Raw genomic sequence first — 10,918 nt, 5'->3', positions numbered from 1 at the left:
CTCTCTCTCTCTCTCTCTCTCTCTGTGTCTCTCTCTATCTCTATCTCTATCTCTCCCATCCCCTCCCCCATCTCTACCTCCTGCTTGTGGATCAGCTGTAAGCGCTCAGCTACTGCTCCAGCAGCATGCCTGCCTCTTCCTGCCATGTTTCCTGTTAGGTTGGTTGTGGATTCACCCTCTAGTTTTAAATGCAGTGCTTTTCTTTTGTACATTGCCTTGGTCATGGTGTCTCATCACAGCAATAAAAAAAATAAAATAACTAAGACAGACCAGAGAGTAGCATATTGCCATGACAGGCCAGATCCTTACTGCTTTGTGAGGGAAAGAGGAAAGCTTTAAATCTTTGGACTGGGAAATCAGTTGAACACTGTATGCAAGGATTAACGGGCGGTCCTAGTAGGAGCTTAGAAAGCAACAGTACTGAGAGTAGTGTGGACTATGGAAGAGGCCTGGTTCAAGAGCTTTCAGGGGGGAACAATATTAGCAGCTGAACAAGGGATTATTCTAGTGATATTTTGGCAAAGAATATGAATGCTTTATGCCCTTGACTCTGCAAGAGGCTGAATTGAAGTGTTTTGAACTAATTTCATTGGCAGAGATGTCAGGACAGCCTCACAGTGACTCTGTCCGGTAGCTCTTAATGATCGCTTTTATGGAGATTCACAATGAAAACGAGCAAGCAGGGCAGGGTCAAAGGAGGTACAAAATACACAATTTGTGGAGGAAAAGAGCGGCAGGGAACGCAGTGTTGAAGCCAAGTCTCATGCTCAAAGATGTAAGTAGTTTAGAGAAAAGGCCTGATGTTAAATGGAATAAAGTGAGTGGCTCACTTAAGGTAGGACCTCATCCTGCTTATCCAGCAATCCACAAAAAGAAAAGGCCGAAAGAATTTCTGTTCCAAAAGAGCAACAATAAGGAAAAGCTATGCAAATATAATTCAAGGAGGGGCCATATTCCATCCCTAGCAGGCAGCATCAGCCATGTGGTTCTAACTTTAGAGTCAAGTTGTGAAATCCTCTTCCTTGGTTAAGGAAATCTGCTGAGCCCTGGCGTATGTCAGGGGTATCCCTGCATGGAAGCCCGGAGACAGCACCGCGTGAAGCTGTGAAGATGAAGCCTAGATTTTGTTGAAGACTCCAAGATGTTGAAGATGCCAGAGCCATGGGATATCTGCCAGGGAAAGCTGCATACAGGAAGTAGAACCAGCCCAGAAGAGAAAAGAGTATTGCAGTCGATAAAGAAGGAACAGGAGGCTTGAGAAGCCCTACAAGGCCTTTGACACGAGACATGGAGCTACAGAGTTTAAAGTTTGCCCTGCTTGGTTTTGGTCTTGCCTTGGTTCAGTATCTCCTCACTGCGTTCCCATTCCTCTATTTTGTAATGATTATGTATATTCTGTGCCACTGTAGGTGGGAAGTATTCAGTTTGATTTTTGGTTTTACAGGGGCTTACAATTAAGAGATTGCCTTGGATCTGAGAAGAGACTGGGTCTTATAAATTTTTAAGACAGTGATTTGGGGGGTGGAGGGTTGAAGTTGAGCCGGATGCATTCTGCTCTATGATAATGACTACAAACCTATAGGGACAAGGAAAGGCAACGTGGTTGTTCAATGAGAATGGTCCATAGGGCTCAGATATGTCAACGTTTGCTACCTAGTTGATGGGACTGTTTTGAGAAGGACTAGGAGATATGGTCTTATTGAAGGAGGTATGTCACTGAGATGGACTTTGAAATTTTCAAAAGGACATACCAGACCCACCACCATCCCTCACTCTGCTGTGTGCGTGTGGATCGGATGTAAGCCCTCAGCTAGGGCTCCAGTTCCGTTCTTGCTTGCCTGCCTGCCACGTTCTAGGCCATGATGATCATGGACTCTAACCCTCTGGGACCCTGAGACCCAAATTCAAGGCTTTCTTTTATAAATTGCCTTGGTCATGGTGTCATGTTACAGCAATAGAAAAGTAACTAAGATGGGATTCTAACATTTTTATCCCTTTTGCGAGCTAACAAGTGTTACCTGCAGAATATAAGAAGCCGAAGACGGTTAAACACAGAATCAGCAGCAGTCACTGGGCAAAGCAGCACCTTTGTCCCATGAATGTCACATCAGAGGAACAGCGCCTGAGTGTGGAATCTTTACTAAGGGCAGGAAGCTTGTTTGGCCTTTGTCCAGGAGGAGCTCCTAGTCTGCACTATGCTGGACACACCTGCCCTTTGCTCCTCAGAGAAATTATCTCTATCTTCCAAAACTTCTGCTATAAAGACACTCCCAAAGAGGTATCTTGTAACAAAGAGGGGTCCCTCTGTTGCACAGGAATGCAAAAATATGAGAAAACCATGAAGCTATGTCTCCCAATAATAAAGATTGTTGGGAATTCTTGGGAAGGAAGCAAGAAAGTGTCTTTAAGTGATTCCTGAAAAATTTCTGGAAGAGGCAACTGCTAAAATGCTGAATGCCCTTACTACTTTCATTATAAGTAACTCAGAAGATTAAACATAGTGCTGTAGAAGATCATAGAGCCAATAGCCTTTAAGTTAACCGCGCATTGGGCGTGGCCTCTTATACTATTTATGCCGATGAAAAGCATACGTCAGGTCTCTTTTCTGGCTGCCGGATTCGGTTTCTGTTTTCCTTTCCAGCAGAGGATTCTGATTTCTGAGTCTACCCCTAAATAAATTCGTCTACTATTCTCAATTCTGAGCTAGTGTGGGATTTCTTTTAAACATCCTTCTTCAGCATGGGAATGATAATGGTTTTAAAAATCGTGTCTAATTTCACAACAGAATTCCTGGCAATTCTACGGAAGAACGGCCTGTGCCAGCAAGGAAGCAGGACTGAAGGGAAAGAGTGCTGACGTCCCTATAAGAGCGGAGTGTCTCACTCAAGGGAGATGGTTCACTGGGGCACACGCTTGTCTCGCAAGCATGGAGATCTGAGGTTGGATCCTCAGCATCCATTCAAGTGGAGATGGCAGCATATGTCTGCAAGCTCAGCACTAGGGGACAGGGAGCTGGGAAGTCAGGAGGATAGCTGAAGCTTACTAGCCAGCCAGCCTCCAGAAAAATTCCAACTCCACCTTCAGTGAGAGATCCTGTCTCAAGAGAATAAGAAAGAGAGGAATTGAGGAAGCCACCCAGCATGGCCTCTGGAAGGACACAGCTGTGTTCATGCGTGCACACACATACACACGCGCACACACATGCACAAAAGAACTCCAAGTCTCACATCAAGAAATGCTGTTTACAGTAAAAAAAACAAGGACTTCTTGAATTTTGCATACAAATGGATGGAAATAGAAAACACTATCCTGAGTGAGGTAAGCCAGACCCAAAAAGAGGAACATGGGATGTACTCACTCATATTTGGTTTCTAGCCATAAATAAAGGACATTGAGCTTATAATTCGCAATCCTAAAGAAGCTAAATAAGAAGGTGAATCCAAAGACAAACATATAGGCATCCTCCTGAATATTAACCTTCATCAGGCAATGAAAGGAGACAGAGACAGAGACCCACATTGGAGCACCGGACAGAAATCTCAAGGTCCAAATCAGGGCCAGAAGGAGAGGAAGCAAGAGCAAGGAACTCAGGACAGCGAGGGGTGCACCCACACACTGAGACAATGGGGATGTTCTACCGGGAACTCACCAAGGCCAGCTGGCCTGGGTCTGAAAAAGCATGGGATAAAACCGGACTTGCTGAACATAGCGGACAATGAGGACTACTGAGAACTCAAGAACAATGGCAATGGGTTTTTGATCCTACTGCATGTAGTGGCTTTGGGGGAGCCTAGGCAGTTTGGATGCTCACCTTACTAAACTTGGATGGAGGTGGGCGGTCCTTGGACTTCCCACATGTCAGGGAACCCTGATTGCTCTTCGGGCTGAGAGGGAGGGGGACTTAATGGGGGGAGGGGGAGGGAAATGGGAAGCGGTGGCGGGGAGGAGGCAGAAATCCTTAATAAATAAAAAAAAGAATATTGTATACATAATAAATTTTAAAAAATTTAAAAAAAAGAAATGCTGTTTATACTAACAACACACAGAGGAATAAGGCTGACTTAATAAACAATGGTTGGTTCTTCCAAAGGAAGAAGCAGAGGTGGGGATGAGGAGTTCATGGTGAGCCTAGACTACATAATGCATTCTAGACTGCCACAGACTTCATAACAAGACTTTGTACCAAAAAAGAAGAGGAAAGAATAAGAATTGAAAAAACATTTTAAGATGACCTAGCACAGTCAAGTGACAGAGGACAATGGTGATGCTATGGCCAAATGTGGGGAAGTGAATCAGATTTAGTGGTACAATCAAATGGCTTTGGATTTGCTCCATATACAATCAAAATCCTCAGAATTTCTTCCTAATAAAAAGTTGATTGGTGATTTTTCCCATAAGATAAAAGGTTTGCATTTCAGGATTACATACAGAAGAGTTTTTTAATATTTTTTCTACTTTTTTGGGGATTTTCCAAGTATGAAAATCACCAAAGAACCAAATATACTAGCCAATCAGGGATATTCAAAGGGAAGGGATAGCATACTCATTCCTCAGATCCCTAGTAAGCATGTTCATGAATAAATACGTAATACTGCATGGTATACAAATAAGCATCTAAGAAACTCCCACCTTACTGTCAATTAACTGGCCAAGTTGATTGATGGCTTCATTCATTGGGTAAATTGAAAAAGTTATCTGAAACTCTCATATGCATCTACTTTTTCAAGAGAAAAGGAGTTGTCATTCTACTTATTAAACAACTTCTTGTCATGGATTTGTTTTCTCCTAATAGATGTAGCTTTTGAACACAATTTCAAAGTCCCCCCACAGTGAAAGACCTTGATCACCAACGTTAGGAACAGGCAGGGAGCATACATGATAGAGCAGCACTGAGAAAGGCAAGTGTTGGCGCTGTGCTAACATTTCCACTCTGTTTTGAAATGAAACTTGGGCTTTTACTATTTACTGTTACTCTTAAAGAGGTTGAATACTCTTCAGTACTTATTCTGACCACTCCATGGGAGCTAAGGGTAAGGGTCTCAGCAAATAAGAACTCGTTCTAAATTCAATGACAAAACAATCCTCACACCTGAGACCTGAATGGCCATGGCAGGGCTAAGACAATGGGTCTTCAGCCAAACTGCACAAAAGTTTAACTAGGAGAGTCGAAAAGCCTCCCTGCTATCTATCTGAACTCTACCCCCAGGGAAGGCTAGAGCATCTCTGGAGTTCTGAAGGGGCCCAGGTAGTTCTTATGGCCAATGAGTAGACACACAGGAATCTGAAACATGTTGATCGAGCTGCCACCCAGAGGCTGGAGGTGAACACTAACCACTCTAGGACTAGTCCCCAAATCATAGTACAAGAAGATATTTGCATGTGGACTTGATATAAGAATTAGAATTAAGGAAGTTACAAGGAAAGAAAGCTGATTGCCCAGGGTCAGAGAGCTGATATGCAGAGAAACCAGAATCAAAAGCCAGGCTGCCTGCTTCCGCAGCCTCTTGCATCTCCACTTCCATGTGGCGCCCAGAAAGGATTCTGTTTACTGTCATCACTGGTTTAAAATTTAAATCAGACAAAAGCATGGAACAATTTCATGTACCAATGGACACACTAATTGCTGTTCTATTTCCTTGTTCTTACTGAAGTTTACACTGCTACATACATACCCAAAAATGAGACTAGGCTGTTTCTCTTCCGATGAGCTGCAGTTAATATTTCACTGCATTGATACCTAACAGATTGTAAATATACTTCTGGCAAAGCAATGGCACTGGGTGGGCAACCTGACCTGGTGGGGATGGAAATGTTCACAGCACTGAAATCAAGAAAACAAGGTTCTTTGACATCCTATAACCAATGCCTTCATCTTTCAGCAACAAAAGCTGAGAGCCACAGAAGTCAAGAGGCGTGCTCAGTGTCTTGTCGCTGTTAGCCATACCATGAGTACACTCCAGGTACCCCCCTGGATGATCTTCTTTCAGCTAATTCTGGTACCCTGCTTCTGGGGATTTTGTTACTTTTACAAAACGTGTGAGAATTTATTACCTCACTGTCTCCAGAACGGGGTTGGAAGACAGCCAGGAAGGCTGACGCCAATCACAATGTATCTGCGTCTGCAACCTTTCAAAAGCGGAATGCAGCAAACACGCAATGATGCGCAACTAGATGAGCCTGGACCACCCAACACTGCCCAGCCAACTGACACAGCTAGCTGCAGAGAAGACCAGATGCGGGGCTCCTGCTCCAAAGCAAGCAAAACGGGAGGGATCTTAGGTCTTCATGCCGCATGCACTTGGCAGCACTGAGTATATACTCATGTTTTTAGGTAGAAGGACATAATATGGACACGAAAGGCAAGATATGCCTATTTCTTGAGCCTTGGAGACCTTGAGAACATTACCTCACCTTTCCATACTCCTCTCCCAAGATTCCCAACACTGGCCCTCTACTGCTTTGGCAATAAAACATTAATATCAAATACTGAAACTCAAAAGAACTCATGAGCAGAGGTTCTCAATCTATGGGTTGCAACTTCTTTGAGGGTCACCTATCAGATACCCTGTATATCAGATATTTACATTATGATTCATAACAGTGGCAATGAAATAATTTTGTGGTTGGGGGCTCACCACAGCGTGAGGAACTGGATTAAGGAGTCACAGCATTAAAAAAGTTGAGAACCACTGCTCATGAGGCAGCTGGTCCATGTGTGTTTCCCTGAACACCTTGGACACTCAAGTTCTTTCTATATATGCTCTGTCTAAGAAGGCTCTGTTTGAGAACACCACGTAAGGCAGCGTGTTTGCAGAGACATGGCACAAGGATTCCACTGAGGAGACAGAAGCAGAAGCAGCTGGGAAAAGGGCTTATCTGGTGGTGTCATCACCTCCCTTTCTGAAGGTACTAATCCTGTACATGAGAGTCCCTCTTACTTCTCCAAGTCCACATTTCCAAATGCCCTTATCTTGGAACATAGATTTTCACCATGTGTATTTTATAGAGACACAAACATTCAATCTACAAAAGCAACACTCTCTCTTAAAGAAGATTATGGTCTTGTGATCTTACCTCTTTGGCAGCAAATCTTTTTCGTGGACTCTTTCCTCAGTAAACAGTTCCTGGCAACCCATGCACATTGTGCCAGGCACTAAAGCCAAACCCTCTCAAAGGTTCAATATTCCTACTTAAAGACACCAGGTTTACCAAGAAATTGACATTTTGCCTCATTCCACTCAGTCTGGAGAAACAGCTGTCAAGCACAGAGGAAGCGTGCATCATTGTCTCCAGAAATTTCTTAGCTCTTGGCCTTCACATATAGCATAATTTTGACATTTGCTCTACTTGAAACCATGCTTTGAACTATGGAAACAGCAGGTCCCCAGGAAACAAGGGAGCATGGAATCCTCATGAATGACATCACTCTTGGACATGTGTTTTCCCTGGCAAGTCATTTATTCCATTAAGATTTTCATAACAACTTACATTTGATCTTTCCTATCACAGACGTCATTGAAAAGATTACAGGACACCTTTTTTTTATAAACAAACATTATGCTGGAAAGTAAAGAAGGAAAAATAAATGGAGCTATAAATGGACAGGAAATATAGGTTTCCAGAAAAATCCAGGAGTCTTATAAATGACTATAATGGAACCACTAGTATGAGAAGACCCTATCTGTACACAGGAAGTAAGTTAGAGTAGGGCTCACATGCTCCCAAACACCCAAAGGCTCTCTCTAGCACTGCAAACTCATGGGGTAGTATTTGAGACTCCTTCAGCTTCCCCAGAACCCGGGACAGAAAGCAAGCTTCTACCGTACAATCCCAGGCTGCTTGGCATTTCCTGCTGTTATCATTTTTTTTTTCACTCGGAGACCTCCTCAAACCTTCTGCCCTGAGACTCAGAAGATAGCTCAGCTGGTAAACTGCAAAATCATGAGGATCTGAGTTCAGCACCCGCTTAAAGCCTCTCTTGGCAACACATAGCTGTAAGCCCAGGGCTAGGGGCAGGGACAGAAGTACCTGTAGCACTTTCTATCCAGCCAGTCTAACCAAATTGGTTAGTTCTTCATTAAGTGAAAGACCCTGTCTCAAAATGGTAGGTGGGAAGCAATTAAGGAAAACACCTGGTATTTACTTCTGGCTTATACACATACACACACACACACACACACACACACACACACACACACACACGTAGGAGAAGCAGAGCCCAATGGGAGGCGTGTTTGCCTCTGGCTAATGTTTACGTATAAATCTGGCGGGTGTGAGCCCTGTCAGTCCTTTTTGTATTTCCTGCCCATCGCTGGATCCCTGGTGTTGTAAGCTATCCCTTCATTAAAATTTGCTGTTTCATATTAAGCTAGCCTGGTTATTAAGCTGATTACACAAACACACACACAAAGACATACACACAGACACAAAAAAACCCTGAAAGGTGAAAATACATGTACATATAGATATATCAATGCAAGAAAGTGTGTGTGTGTGTATGTGCATGCGTGTGTGTGTGCGTGTGTGCGTGTGTGTGCATGTGTGTGCGTGTGTGTGTGTGTGCGTGTGTGCATGTGTAGTTCTGGGGATGGTACCCAGGGCCTCATACATGTTAGGCTTCACCTGGCTCTATTCCCATTCTTATTTTTATCAGAATTATTAATATATTGTCCATCAAATGAATAAACACATGCTATGCCTTTTTGTGGGATATTTGTACACTGTGTGAAGATATATTGCTGTGATTAGTTTAATAAAGAGCAAACTGGTCAATAGCTAGGTAGGAGGTAGTTGTTGTAGGAAGGCCACTTGTTTGTTCCCGGCTGCTCAGCCCCAAAATAACCACATAGAAACTGTATTAATCAGATCACTGCTTGGCTCATTAGCTCTAGATTCTTATTGGCTAACTCTTACATCTCAATTTAACCCATTTCCCAAAAAGCCAGTACATGCAGTAGAGATAAAGCCCAGTGCCATTAACATTGGCTTCTCAATCTGCCCCAATTGTCAGCCACATTCAGAGGGTCCAGTTTGATCCCATGCCTACCAAATAAACATGTTGGAGGCATGTTCACTGCCTCTGCAAGCCATGCACAGTGCCCCAGTTCCAAATGTGCAGCGGGTCTATGTCGCACCATTAAGCAATTTGTAACACATTGCTCACAAAACCCATTTAAGTGCTCCATAGCTGGAGCTCCCAAATGAGCCAGAATTAGTGCTGGCAGCATGGCCCAGGAAGCTGCCATTTTGAAGCCATGAAGTTTTTTTTTCTGCTGCTGCTGAATCAGGAAGACCTCTCTTAAAGGAGCTTCAGCATGCCTCCAGCAAGCAGAGCCCATCTGGGAAAAAAGTACAGCTAAACCTTGTTTTTGTGTCTAGAATTCCTTTCCAAGCCCTCTCAGGCGTTATGTGGATTTAGCTAGCACACATTGGAACACCAATTTGTTGTAGGAGGCCACTTGTTCATTTCCGAGCTGCCCAGACTCTCAAAATAATCACACAGAAACTGTATTCATTAAATCACTGCTTAGCCTATTAGCTTTAGTTTCTTATTGGTTATCTTTTACAGATTAATTTAACCCATTTCTATTCATCTGTGCATCGCTATATGGCTGTGGCTTACCAGCAAGCTTCTGGCTCCTTTGTTCCTGGCAGCAGCTACATGGCATCTCACTTACTCTGCCTTTTTTCTCCCAGAATTCAGTTTAGTTTTTCCCACCTACCTCTATTCTGCCCTGCCAAGCCCAAGACAGATTCTTTGTTAACCAATGGTATTCACAGCATACAGAGGGGAACCCCACATCATAGGTGGTACTTCCAGACAGAGAAGAGAGTAGGGGGAGATAATTGAGGTACAGAAAGACACAAAGGGAGTAGAACATACTAAATGAAAGGAAGGTAAAAAAAAAAAACCACACGGTAAAATGTAGATTAATAAGAACAGGTTAATTTAAGTTATAAGAGCTAATGGGACAATCTAAGGTAAGACCAAGAATTCAAAAATTCATTTATTTATTTAATAATAAATCTTCATATCATTATTTGGGAGCTGGTTGGTGGGTCAGGAAAAGACTCATTACAATATGTACAGTGGAATAAACTTACATATGAAAAGAAAAAACTGCTGGTAATGTGTGACATGGACTGTGCAAGTGAGAAAGAGTAAGATGCAAAAGCATGAATGCTACACATGATTTCATTTCTTGATGCCTCAGCACTAGAAAAATGAAAGGGAGGGTAAGAGAGGAACCATGAAAAGACTAGAATGTAACCCTAGCACATGGTGGAAATGTTCTATAGCATAATTATGGGATAGTTACAGGACTGGGTACATTTTATGGCAGATTAACTCTTCTGGGACAGGCTTACTTTTGCTCTCCTCTCAATCCGGAATGCATTTTTCTCCCCCTTGGATATGATGACCCTAGGTTCTCCAGCCTGTGTCCTTTGGATAAGAATCCCACTGTTGGCTCCTATGGTTTTAAGGCCTTTGGAATTGAGCTGAGTCACACCACCCACCTTCCACATTCTCCAGTTTTCAAATGGTTGGTATAGGATTCAGCTTCCGAAACTGTGTGAACAAATTCTCTTAATAGGCTCCTCAAAAAGCTAGAAATAGAACTATAACATGAGCCAGCTATACCACCCTTGAACATATGTCCAAAGACTCAGTACCTTACTACAGAGATGCTTACTCATCCGTGTTTACTGCTGCTCTTTTCACAATAGCCAAGAACTGGAAACACCTCATTGTCCCACAGCAGTGGCACATTACACAGTGTAATATTACTTAGCTGTTAACAAAAGTGAACAACTTGAAATTTTGAATTTTGAAGGTTACTCCCAAATTCATCAATATTAGACAGTTTGTTTTTTTTTAAGAAATTAGATACTTTTAAAGATTTATTTTCTTTTTATT

The sequence above is a fragment of the Microtus ochrogaster genome, chromosome 5 (genome assembly GCF_000317375.1).
Source record: "Microtus ochrogaster isolate Prairie Vole_2 chromosome 5, MicOch1.0, whole genome shotgun sequence".
Lineage (NCBI taxonomy): Eukaryota > Metazoa > Chordata > Mammalia > Rodentia > Cricetidae > Microtus > Microtus ochrogaster.
Note: the sequence above shows the minus strand (reverse complement) of the source record.